Source organism: Myotis davidii, unplaced genomic scaffold (genome assembly GCF_000327345.1).
Source record: "Myotis davidii unplaced genomic scaffold, ASM32734v1 scaffold221, whole genome shotgun sequence".
NCBI classification, from domain to species: domain Eukaryota; kingdom Metazoa; phylum Chordata; class Mammalia; order Chiroptera; family Vespertilionidae; genus Myotis; species Myotis davidii.
Genome location: NW_006293349.1, coordinates 5,510,876 through 5,524,538, shown reverse-complemented (window position 1 = coordinate 5,524,538; position 13,663 = coordinate 5,510,876).

Below are 13,663 nucleotides of genomic sequence, written 5' to 3'. Positions count from 1 at the left end.
TCGACACCTCTGCTCATGCTCGTGACGTAAATCTCTCTTCCTAAACCTAGTTTACAGAATTGGGGCAACATGAGATTGTCAGGATTCTGTGAGACATGTAAGTGTTGGTTATTTTTCCTCTGTGTTCTTCCTAGGTGAATAAATACATCTCTAACTTTTTTTTCTGTCTATAACTTTACTGAATTTTCAACCAACATCTCTAACTTCCCTCTATATCTTCACCTGTGTGATGCACCTATGGAATGCACTGTTTTATAGAGACTTCCTTCTCATTGGCTTCGCCTCCCACCTTTGCTATCTCTCTGAATAACACAATTTACCCGATTGGCTGGGCTGCACACGTAGGAGTCATTCGAAGTCATCTCTTTCGCTCCAGTTGCAACCAAATTCACCATGCCTGAAAATTATTAACTTGTTTTTATTAAATGCCAATACAAAACTATGTTTATAACCACATATGGAAAAGGATAAATACCACTGTGCCCTCAGTCTCAAAAAGATTATGTACTGACTCTCTCTACCTAATCTCATTCCATTCCCCCTCAGAAGTAGCCACTACCCTGATATTTGTACTTACTTATCTATTAGAGAAGTCTAATATGTTTTTGCAAGTTATTTATGTTTTATATTTGTATTTGTTTCTTTTTAAAATTAGCTTAGTCATTGTATAGTCCTTTGATTTTTTTCTCACATCAATTCATCGTTCTAAAAATTTTATTGAACATACTTACCATGTTCCATACTAGAGGCCCAGTGCATGAAATTCGCGCATGTGGGGGTGGGGGGAGTGGTCCTCAGTCCTGCCTGCACCATCTCACAGTTCAGAATCCCTCAGGGGAAGTCCGCCTGCTGGCTTAATCCTGCTCCCCATGGATATCCCTCTCCCAGTCTGGGAGCCCTTACTCCTTACCGCCGGGATCACTGCTCCTTATCACTGCCACGGAGGCAGGAGAGGCTCCCACCACCGCCGCTATACTTGCCAGCCGTGAGCCTGACTTCTAGCTGAGTGGCATTCCCCCTGTTGGAGTGCTCTGACCAGTAGGGGGTAGCTTCTGCGTTGAGCGTCTGCCCCTCAGACTGTATGATGGCCAGTGCGCATCATAGCGATAGGTCGTTCTGGTCGTTCCGCCGTAACAGCCGCTTAGGCTTTTATCATGTAGTTGTGTTCATTCTAATACTTGAAGTCCTGGCAGGCTCTGCTCTGTGTTGCATGAGATCTTTTTATTTGCTGTTTTCCGACCAGTTGCTTAAGCCTATTGTTCCCGAGGCTTAGCAGAGAGCATGCTCTGAGGCCTGCTTTAAAGCCAGCACCTCCTCACTTGGGAAGGAGCATTCCCCTCTCACCTAGGGTGGGGTCGTCTACACTGAATGCCTCAGCTGAATGCCTCAGAAGGGTATTTTTTTTAAACAAATCACGCTTGTGATGCTACTGCATATTGATGTTGGGAGCGAGGAGGAGCCATATGAATAGCACAGAGCCCGTGCAGCTATATTTAAACAAAAACTTTGGAAGCTATAGCACAGGTGCAAAAATGTATTATTACCATTTAGGGGCAAAACCTTACATCTTTTTTGTACAATTCTCTTCTGTTTAAAACATGACATTTTTCATTATAACTGGAAATATGTAATGCTTGCACACTGAGGCATGACCATGCTTGGGGATGAACTGAAGCCTCCTGGAGACTTTCCTCAAGAAGAAGAGCCCTGGCCGAGTGGCTCCGTGTGCTAGAGCACCGCCCCGGAACGCCAAAGGCTGCAGGTTCAATCCCAGGCCAGGGCACACGCAGGAGTCAAACGACAAATGCATACCTGGGCAGAACCACAAATTGATGTTTCTCTATCTCTTGGACTCCCTCTGTAAAAATCAATAAGTAATAAATAACTATTTAAATACCTGCCAATCATATCCAGTATAGCAAGGAAACCATAGTTTTGTGTAAGATTTTTGAATATTAAAAATAGGCTGATGATAATCATTATTGCCATCAGTAATTCAGTCAAAATACTAACTTGTTGCTCATTAAAACAATGCTTGGGAGCTGTAAAGAAAGCCTTCATGAGCAGGTACAGGTATATGTAACATTTGTTCACGCTATACTTTTTTTAAATTAATTATTTATTTATTCATTTATTTTTAACACTAAGTCTATATAACGGCTTGTCTCATAGAGGAGAGCACTAGAATAGGTTAGACTTTGTTGCTGTAGCAAGTTTTTTTTTTCTTTTGTTTCTCACTGCTTGCCATGAAGGTGAGAAGATAGGAATAGACTCCATAGAAACAACAGGAATTTTATACAAATTCAGAAAGCCAAAAACTGTAAATAATTTCTACCTTTTTTAACATAAGCAATATGTCCATGGAAGACACATTTTGGCAGACTGGTGTGAAAAATCTCTATTAGAGTTTTATTTCCTCTTTATATATTTTAACTAAAGCATGCGGGTATTCTGTGTGTCCCAGATAGATATAAAGTCCGAATTATTTAAAATAATTGTTATAGAAATATTACTGTCAAGAGTAGGTAAAATCAGGGGGGAAATGTAATAGTGATAAGAAATGTTTCGAAAGTAGGGAATTTAAAAACCAGCCCATTCCTTCAGATATGTGGGATTACAGTGTGAATTTTAGCATTGATTTTTGTTCTTTGTTATAATCAACTAGAGGCCCGATGCACGAAATTCTTGCACAGGTAGGGTTCCTAGGCCTGGCCAGTGATCAGGGCCGATCTGTGGAACAACCGTTGGGGTGATCAGGGGCCCCTGTTGGCACCTGCCTTGGCTGGCCTGGGGCCTGCAGGCTGGGGGCAGCTCCTGTGTTGAGCGTCTGCCCCCTGGTGGTCAGTGCGTGTCATAGCGACCAGTTGTTCCACCAGTCATTCTGCCACTCACTCGAGTGGAATATTAGGCTTTTATTATATAGGATCGGCACTGAGGAAAATGAGAAATATCAGCACTATTAGCCACTTACGCTGACAAGGGCTGAGACAAAGTTACCGAGAACTTTGGTGGGTTCACGCCACTGACAACCTTTGTAATTATCTGGAAAAAAAACTATATAATATGACAACCACTTATAAAGGTGAAAACCATCCCAAATGTCATCTGAAACATTTGAATAAACTTTTATATCTATCACACTAATAAGGGCTATATTAATTGAATCTGATGATTTTTGTAGACTACTTATATAGCATTTAATTATAGCACTTAATTATTGCATTTAATTTCAGCTTCCAATAGGTTTAATAAAGTTATTTTCCCTATGGAAAGTAACAGAACTAAATAGAAAATTACGATTTCTTCTTTGGTTTAATTAAACTCGCTTATGGGAGTCAGGCTGTTCAAATCATGAGGCTTTTGCTAAGTGCCTATTACTTACTTGCAGGCATCAAACCCTAAAATTGCAGGTTTAAAAAGAAACCGAGAAAATAAATGAAGTTCTGAGTGTTGGCTTTATAAATCCAATTTGATAAGTGATAGCAAATCTCTATTTATTCTCAATCCTCATTCTAAACATTCTAGTTTAAACATGAAACAAGGAATATTAAAACTTGCCTGCTGATCAAATAGAACACACATATATTTCTTTTTATTTTTTTATTTTGCTTTTATTGATTTCAGAATGGAAGGGAGAGGAAGAGAGAGATAGAAACATCAGTGAGGTTAGAGAATCACTGATTGGCTGCCTCCTGCAACCCAGGCATGTACCCTGACCAGGATTCGAACCATGACTTTCTGGTTCATAGATTGACCCTCAACCATTGGCCACACCAGCTGGGCCACAACCTGGCTTTTAAATAAAATTATGTTTTGTCTTTTTTTAAAATAATAAAAAATAAATTCTAAATAACAAAAGTTTTTTTTTTCTTCCCTCAGTGCACCAATGCTATATGGAAGTGAATGTTGTACTCTTTTGCTATTGTGGTGCAAGTGCATTTGCAATGTAGCAACACAGTAATTTTATTCCTCATCCACAGTTTCCATTTAAAAACAAGAACTTAAAGAATGAAAACAAGTGAATTTAGGAGCATGGGAATAACATACTAATTTTTGCTCTCAGAGAATTTTAGTTTGCAAAGTGCCCTCATCGACATTATTCTATTTTATTTTTCCTCATGAAGCTAAAAAAAAAAAAAGAAACCCTTTGCCACAATATAACTATACTTAAAACCCCAGTTTGTTTCACATTTGACCCCTGACTCCAATCTTTGTTCTCCTATACATTATCCATTCTATCCTTTATCGTGTGTTTTACTATTTTGGAAAATCTTGAAAGTTTCTGATATCCAGATGTTTTATATATGCAGATACTTGTCACTGCAATATATTTCTCTTGAAGAAGCTAGCAATCTTCTGTATATTTACATGAGCTGTCATTTTCCTCCCTATTTTGTTCTGAAAATCATATAAGCATCCAAATGACAGCTAAGAACAAATAAACATAAATGAGAGATTACATTCACATTCCCTCCTGTAAATACAGTCTTCAAATACAGTCTCTATTTTCAAGATGTTTTGGTAACAAATGAATGTGCTACATTTTTTCTTCAGCTTAATTACTATCCTCATCTGATGAAGAAGAATATTACTCTCATAGGTTAAATTTTTCTTGAAAAAAAAACAAAACTTCAGCAATTCTGTGTGGATTGTTGTTGTTTTTTGTTGTTGTTTTTCTTACCCTCCTGCCTAGGTAGTCATGTAAACATAAATTATTTTTCAATATATTATTAATTAACAAAAGGTATAATTATATTATAAAACATGCATGTAATTATAGATTTTAAAGGGTACCACATAAGTTGATCCTCCTTCATTATTCATATTCCAAGATCTCTTCTACTATCACTTTTTTTACTTGAAAAATTTATTTTAGCGTTATTTAAAAATTAAACTCTCTTAGTTTTTCTTCATCTAAGAATTAGTCTCTTTCATTCATTTCTGAAAGATACTTCTGGTGAACAAAGGATTCCGTGTTGACAGTTTTTCTTTTCAGCCTTTAAGTGTGGTTTGAAAAATTCACGTTCACTTAATCATTTCTCTCTATATTATGTGATGTGTCTTTTGGTTGCTTTTAAGACATTTTCTCCCCCTTTGGTTTTCATCTATTTTATTATTATGTGCCTGAATGTGATTTTATTTATCTATTTGGGGTTCATTGAACTTCTTAGATCTGTATATTTATAACACATTAAGATCGGGAAGATGCAAGTCATTATTTCTTCAGTAGTTGTCTAGTATGAACCCCTTTTTCCTTTCCTTATGATTCTCCAATGACATAAATATTGACCTTCTGATATGGTCCTATAGGTCACTGAGGTTTTGTTTCCTTTATATTTTTAATTTATTTTTTGTATATTGTTCAGCATGGGAAGTGTTTATTGAACAAACTTTAAGTTCAAAGGCTTTCACTTCTATCATTTCTATTCTTATATTGAGTTTTTTCTTATATTCCAGCTTATTTTTATTTTTGTGTTTTTGAGTCCTAGAATTTCCATTTGGTTCTTCTTTATGATTTCTACTTCTTTGCTGAGAACATTTTTCATTTCTTTTTTTCTTGTTTTTGTTTATTTTTGTGTGTGTGTGTTTTTGTGTGGTTTGTGTGTGTGTGTGTGTGTGTGTGTGTGTGTGTGTTGTTTTTTAGAAAGTGTGTCCTTACTTCTGAGACCATGGTGATTATAGTTGATTGACAAACCTTGATAATTCAAACATTTGGATCATTTTGGTATTGATTTGCTTGTTCTTTGAGAGTTTTTAAGGTTTCTTTGTATTGTATCATGGGCATTTTCAGTGTTACAATATGAGGCATAGGACTCATAATTGGGGGGAAATGCTAGAAAAAATCCAGTGGTCTCTCCTGGGGAACGATGTAGTAGATGGTCCCAGTAGCAGTACGGCTTCAGTGAGGCCCTGCCACTGTGTCATCCTGGAACGCACTCCCCTGAGGCTTGGCCAACATGACCATGTAATGAGAGCACACGTGTCTTAAGCAGTGCCTTCCAACGTGCTTGGACATTCCCCCCTTGTTCTCTGCTGTCATTGGTCATAACGTGGTAAAGTTCAAGATCACTGGCTAGATGCTCAGTATGCAAGGCCGGTACCAGTTAGCTATATGTTAAACTTTCAGTTCAAATCCACTCAGATTTGTAAAACTTGAGTTGATTCTGTAAACATTCCTTCTCCAACCGGCATAACGCCGCGCCCTGGTAGGGGAAGTGCTGGACAGACGCTGCAAGAGGGAAACAGCCCTTTCTAGCCCGGGGCTTCTGACTGCTGTCACTGCTTTCTTCCTGTAGCTGCGTCGCTAACAGGTGTCAGTGGTGCCGGAGGGTGGGCGACACTGAGTGCTGCACAGCCCGGTGAGCGTCACTGTCAGTCCCACAGGCAGCTGTCCCCTCCGCACCGCAGTGGGCGGGTTCTTTCCTTGTCAACCCACGTCTGCTGCAAAAGCTCCTCACCCTCCAGTGGTCCATAGCTTTACCTTCTCCAAATAGTCTTACTTTAAGGCAAAACTGCTCTCTGGTGATAAGATACCTTTATGGTGAAAGTGTCTAAAAGAAACAGACAACCCTAGCCAGTTTGGCTCAGTGGCTAGAGTGTCAGCCGGCAGACTGAAGGGTCCCAGGTTCGATTCCAGTCAGGGCACATGCCCGGGTTGTGGGCTCGATCCCCAGAGGGGGGTGTGCAGGAGGCAGCTGATTAATGATTTTCTTTCATCATCTCTCTCTCTCCCTCTCCTCAACCTCTCTGAAATCAGTAAAAATAATTTTTTTAAAGGAAAGATAAAACTCTATGCAAAGCTGGAAACATTTGCTATCTTAGTATGAATGCTCAGGTGATAAATATATACATGCAGAAAACGTATCAACCTATGCATTTAAGATTTTGTATTCTATGTAAATTTTGTCTCAATAAAATAACATATTTATGTGTAGAAAGAAGGATTGGTAGGTGATATATAAATAGATAGATAGATAGATGATAGATGATAGAAATTGCAAACGCTCCCAATCTTTATAGTATATACGATGCTACTAAATGCAAAACGACATCATTTCCTTTAATGGAGATCAATGTCTCAGCATTGTTTTCTTTCTTGACCTCAGATTTTAGAAGCGCAGAAGCAGTTGTTTTGTAGTGCGCTTCTCAATTTCAGTTTGCTCATAGTTTCTTTATAAATAAATTCAATTTATGCATTTGGGGCAGGAACACCATTTAGAAAAATGTTAAGTTGTTTAGTTAAAATAAGTAAACTTTTGGGTCATATAAAGCCACCGGCACAGACTGAGGTAAAGTTAATGACATATATGCCTACCAGACACTCTACAAATTGTAGTTCCCTTATACACACCTGGCGTGATAAATTGTCTTATCATGAACACCTCACCTTTGGTGTGACTCTTTGGCAAGAACAGTCTCAATATATCAAACACCACTGCCACTGAAGAGCTTTTGAACAACGGTGTCAACTCTTACTCTTAAAGGCTTCTAATAATTCCTTGTACTTAGAATCAAGGTGATTTATAAGTTGTCATTACAGAAGGCAAACATATAAATGAAGGAAATTAATCTTGGAGAAAGCCAAGTACGTGGGGTCAGAAACATCCACCTAAATAGTCAGTCAACGTGAAAAATAAAGTTCCAGATTAATCTGAGTCTAGGCCAGTGATGGCGAACCTGTGACACGCGTGTCAGAGGTGACACGTGAACTCATTTTTTGGGTTGATTTTTCTTTGTTAAATGGCATTTAAATATATAAAATAAATATCAAAAATATAAGTCTTTGTTTTACTATGGTTGCAAAGATCAAAAAGTTTCTCTATGTGACACAGCACCAGAGTTAAGTTAGGGTTTTTCAAAATGCTGACACGCCGAGCTCAGAAGGTTCGCCGTCTAGGTGATACTTGGGGAAAATCACTAAGATTCTGGATATGTGCTCTCATTCTACTTTTGTAGTCATAATATTTAAAACTTAATTTCTAATATTTGTGAGTCATGGTACAAGCACAGAGAGGCCTCTCTAGCAAAGCCATTCGGCACACTAAGGATGCTCCCTCCAGGGGAGGAGAGGGGAGGGGGACCCATTGCTGCATTTGAAAGTACCTCTAAACTGAGTAGCTTAAGACAACTTCCATTTTGCTCACAGTTTTGTGTCCAGTTGTTGAGACGTGCTTGCCTGGGAGGCTCGTCTCTGATCGCTGTGGGGGGCTGGGTGGGATGGCTCCGATCGGCTTCCGAGATGGTGTGTCCTTCACACGCCTGGTACCTGGGTTCTCATTGGCCTCTTTCTCTCTCCACACGGCACCTCACTCCCAGGTGTGTCCGGTTGGCTGGGCTTTCCCCCAGCACGCTGGTTTTTCTATGCTCATACTTCTCCCAGAGGAACCACCTTCTGAAACAGGAAGCAGACTGCTGTGCCATTTTAAAGGCTTCGCAGTGAAAAGATTCATCCAGACTCAAGGTCTGGGAGCAGGAAGAAGGGCAAGGTCACACCGCAAAAGGTCACGTGGCATGGGAGACACTAGTGTGTCCGTCTTTGGAACATGGTGTTCCAGGCAGGGTCCATTCAGAAGAGAAGCCAGTGTGGATCTTGTGGACTAAGAAATGTGTTGTAGAAATTAGACCTTGCACAGTCTTGTGAGGTGCTGGTGTAGCTGAGATCCAAAATATAGTTAACAGTTAGATGAAGGGCATTTGCCTGCTGTGGAAGAGGCGAGTGAGTTGGAGCATGCAAGAAAACTGGACATCAAGCATATGCTAATGTAGGAAGAGGATTGCAAACATATACCGGCGCATTAGTCTCCGGAAAGTTATTGGTTTTCATAGATAGCACCACTGCTGTGAGTTCTGAAGAACAAAGTAGAAACAGACTCATTGTCACAGAGAACAGTTGTCAGAGGGGAGTGGGTGGAGGGGCTGGGTGAGAAAGGTGAAGGGATTGAGCAATATAAATTGGTAGTTACAGAATAGTCACAGATATGTGGATTACAGCATAGGGAATATGGTCAATGATACTGTAATAAGCTACGCATGGGGCTAGGTGGGTACTTGAAGCATCGCTGGGACCACTCTAAGTACATGATGGTCTGACCACTTGGCTGGACATCTGAACTAACACAGAAACATATTGAACGTGAACTGTAATTGGAAAAAAAAAGGTGTGACTTGTGGGTCTGCTGGACCCAGGCAATCGGAGGCTACCCAGCCACTGCCTCCACTCCACTGGCCTTCCCTGGACTACGCTGCCCAAGGACACAGCCTGAGAGAACACTGTGGGATGGGGACACCTACGCTGCAGAGGTGACTGAATCCTGCTAGGGTCTCCTGTGTGCAGGACTGACCCTAGGTAGCGCCTCCATGTGAACTTTCACAATCTGAAGGCTGGGCGCAGAAAATGCCTCATTTTGCAGCCATCCAAGACAAGCCTTTTAAATACACTCCCTTGTGTATTAAACCTGCCACCGACCAATCTGGGATAGTCACCCTTTATCTTCTTTCTCTCCCTGCTCTCTGCATAAGGGAGCCTGTCTCAGATCATACCTGCGACTCTCCCCAGGAGGTTTGCAAAACAACAACCCCTCATTGATTGCTGGGATCTCTCACTGATTGCCGGGATCCCTCACTGATTGCCGGGATCCCTCACTGATTGCAATCTCTCATCGATTGTTGCTATCCCCCACTATTGCTGGGATCTCTCACTGATTGCTGGGATCCCTCACTGATAGCAATCTCTCACTGATTGCTGGGATCCCTCACTGATTGCTGGGATCTCTCACTGATTGCTGGGATCCCTCACTGATTGCCGGGATCTCTCACTGATTGCTGGGATCCCTCACTGATAGCAATCTCTCACTGATTGCTGGGATCCCTCACTGATTGCTGGGATCTCTCACTGATTGCTGGGATTCCTCACTGATTGCTGGGATCTCTCACTGATTGCTGGGATCCCTCACTGATAGCAATCTCTCACTGATTGCTGGGATCCCTCACTGATTGCTGGGATCTCTCACTGATTGCTGGGATTCCTCACTGATTGCTGGGATCTCTCACTGATTGCTGGGATCCCTCACTGATAGCAATCTCTCACTGATTGCTGGGATCCCTCACTGATTGCTGGGATCTCTCACTGATTGCTGGGATTCCTCACTGATTGCTGGGATCTCTCACTGATTGCTGGGATCCCTCACTGATAGCAATCTCTCACTGATTGCTGGGATCCCTCACTGATTGCTAGGATCCCTCACTGATTGCTGGGATCTCTCACTGATTGCTGGGATTCCTCACTGATTGCTAGGATCCCTCACTGATTGCTGGTAGGAATGCAAAATGCAGAAGCTCCATTGGGAGCCATTTTAGTGGTTTCTTACACCACTAAACATACTTACTCATACTATACAATCCAACAATTTCCCTCCTTTATTTACATGAATTATTTGAAAATAGGTCTGCACAAAATACCTGCACACAGGTAGCTATTACAGTTTCCTTTATAATTTCCAAAACGTGGGAACAACTGAAATAGGTGCGTCAATTAACAGACTATGATACATACACACAATGGGGTATTACTCAGCAATAACAAAATAAACTGTCAAGCCATGAAAGACATAGTGAACCTTACTTACACATTTTTCATGGAGGGAAGCTAGTCTGAAAGGCTGCATGCTGTATGGTTCTAACTATATAATACCCTGGGAATGGCAAACATATAAAGACAGTGAAAAGATCACTGGTTGTTAGAGGTACATGTGATGGGGAGGAGAGAAGAGTAAGTTTAGCCCAGGGTGTGTTTGGCACAGTGAAACTCTTCGGTATGATGATACTATAATGGTGGACACATGTCATGGTACATTTTTCAAAAACCTGTAGCATATACAACACACAGAGTGAACACTAATGTAAAGTGTGGACTTTAGTTAATAATAGTGTATCGGTATCGGCTCATCAACTATAACCAATGTGCCACACGAATGCAAGACATTGCTGTTAGGAAAACTGTATGTGATGAGGTTGGGGAGCTTGTTGGGGGGAAGGGATTAAATTCATTGGGATGATGTTATTTTATTGTGAAGTGAAATGTGCTACTAACTAAATATAGAAGCAGGTTTTAAAAAAAAGCCAGTTAAATGTGAATCCATGTTAAGCAAACACACACATTTTTCTTTTATTGCAACCTGATCTTTATACAAACCTATTGAAGTGTTATTTTAATTTACTTCTCTATATGTGTGCAGTAACACGTCGATAAATACGTTTCTATGAATCCCAGAAGAGTTGCCCGTTTTGCTTGATTCATTACCTTCTTTATAGCACTTCTTACTTAATCAAATCGTGCTCATTAAAAATGCTCCTGAGAGTTTTCTTTCCCTTTTTCATGATGACAGTATAATTGATAAACATTTTATAATTAATTTACAACACAAAGGAAAAAATGTAGTAAAAATAATAGTATAACTATATTATTCTTATAAATTTTCGATAGATTGCAATCTAAAAATATTACCTTATATTTGGCATAAAATATTTCTAAAAAATTTTACCCCAGGGCAATATTATAACCATTTTTTCAAAAAAGTTTTTGGGGGAGGGCCATTATTTTATTCTATGTTACCAAAAGAGGAATAGAAATATATTTATATAACTCTTACCATAGGATAATGTGAGAAAAGGCTGTAGCTTGAATTTCAATGTAAGTCTCTAATATCTATGTTAAATCACACAATAATTTTTGAGAAATATTACTTTTTTTTGCTTTTGTTACTAGAAGGCCTGGATCATATTATTAAAAGTTGCAGAAGTTCTTGCTTAGAGTGTGCTGTGTCATGTTAACTTAATTATAGACATTTCTAGCCATCAGAGACTAGGAATCTTTATGTTTTGAGTTTCCAGGAGCATTCTTAATATTTTCTACAGAACCTTGGTCACCAACTTAGCTTTGCAATTGTATGGGGTTGGGAGAATCCTATGGGGTGATACCCTCTGCATATGAACCATCAGACCTCTGAAGAGCAGTCTAGATTTATCTGAAGACTGATACTAAGTCAATTTGGAACTTAGTCTCTTTGAAATATTTAAATTATTCAGTGTTAACATGATTGAAAGATTTTCTGAGGAGCCAAAAGTCAGTACAACAAAGAATCAAATCCACATATGATTCTCCCAATACATTGACCACACTATGGCTTTTTGAAACAAAATCTATTTAAGGGGCATTGTTTAGGTTGCCCATCTATATATGTAAACATTGCAAAACAGCACGTAGATAAGGTGAAAGACACGTGGGCACTGCTTACAAATAGAACGTATGCTGATTGGATAACACTCCACAGAAGAACCCCAGCATCGGACGCATTATGCTCTATCCCAATACTATGGCTCTTCCAACTGAACGTCAGCTTACATTTTGCAATAAGTTTACAGTTGGCCTACCTGAAGGAGATGCTAAATTCTGTCAACCCTCCAAATAGAAGTATTTGCATGGAAAAGACAAGGAATCAATTACCCTGTTCTAAGTTTACTCTTAAACTGCCTAGTAAATGTCTGTCTATATTGCCCTGTGCTGTGATATAGGAAATAAAACATGGATGGTGATTTTACTACTTCTGTATTTCTAGTAGGAATGATAGTCTGGGAGAATCCGGGTTTTTCTATCACACTGCCTCGTAGCCCTTCATCTCTTAGATTTTGAGATGCAGATGTGAGCCCTCCATGGTGTGCATGGAAAACCTGTGAGAATTAGCAGGCTTCTAGGGCTGACAGGGCAGCTTCCACCACTTGGATAAGAGGTACAGAAGTGTGCTCCTTTCGTCAAGAGTCCCTATGGTTTCCTCCTGATTTTCCAGCTTCCTAATATCAACAGAAGTAGGAGATCCCTGAGTGAATAAAGTCGGTAGCGTTGTCTTAGTTTTATTTCTTGGAAATGCAAATTAGAGGCTTCTCTACCATCTCTTCTGCTCTATTGTAAGCATTTATTTTCCTTCATGAAACCTTTCTGTTCAAAAAAATAGCTAAAATAGCTAAAGTGATTCCAGCTATCCTCAATGAAATGCCAACTAATACACGGAGTCTTAATTGGAAGGATTGAGGAGTGTGGAGTCCATGGAGACTAGGAGCTCTATTGTAAGCATTTATTTTCCTTCATGAAATCTTTCTCTTCAAAAAAATAGCTAAAGTGATTCCAGTTATCCTCAATGAAATGCCAACTAATACACGGAGTCTTAATTGGAAGGATTGAGGAGTGTGGAGTCCATGGAGACTAGGATATAAAGGAAAACCAGAGTGGATTGATAGATTGTCAAGAAGATGAGTGTCCCAATGAAATGCCCATACCCCTCTCCAAGATCATCCTTTAATTTGTATGCAACCTCGCTATGTACCCATGGCCAATTATGAAACATACTTTCAATATGTTAAAATGACTTGCCTCATTTTAATTCTGACAGGACAAAATCCAATCAAGAACAGCTCAAATCTCAATCAGCCACTGACTGATTTGTTCAAGCACGAGAGAGTTAACCACTAAGATTAAAATCTTTAATATATGCTAAGGGTTAGAAACTTTTAAAAGCTATTCTATATCCTTTTAGCTATTTTTAATAAAAAGCAACACGTCTGCTTATATGGCATTATACTAAAGTTACAACTATCAAAATTTCTCTCATTC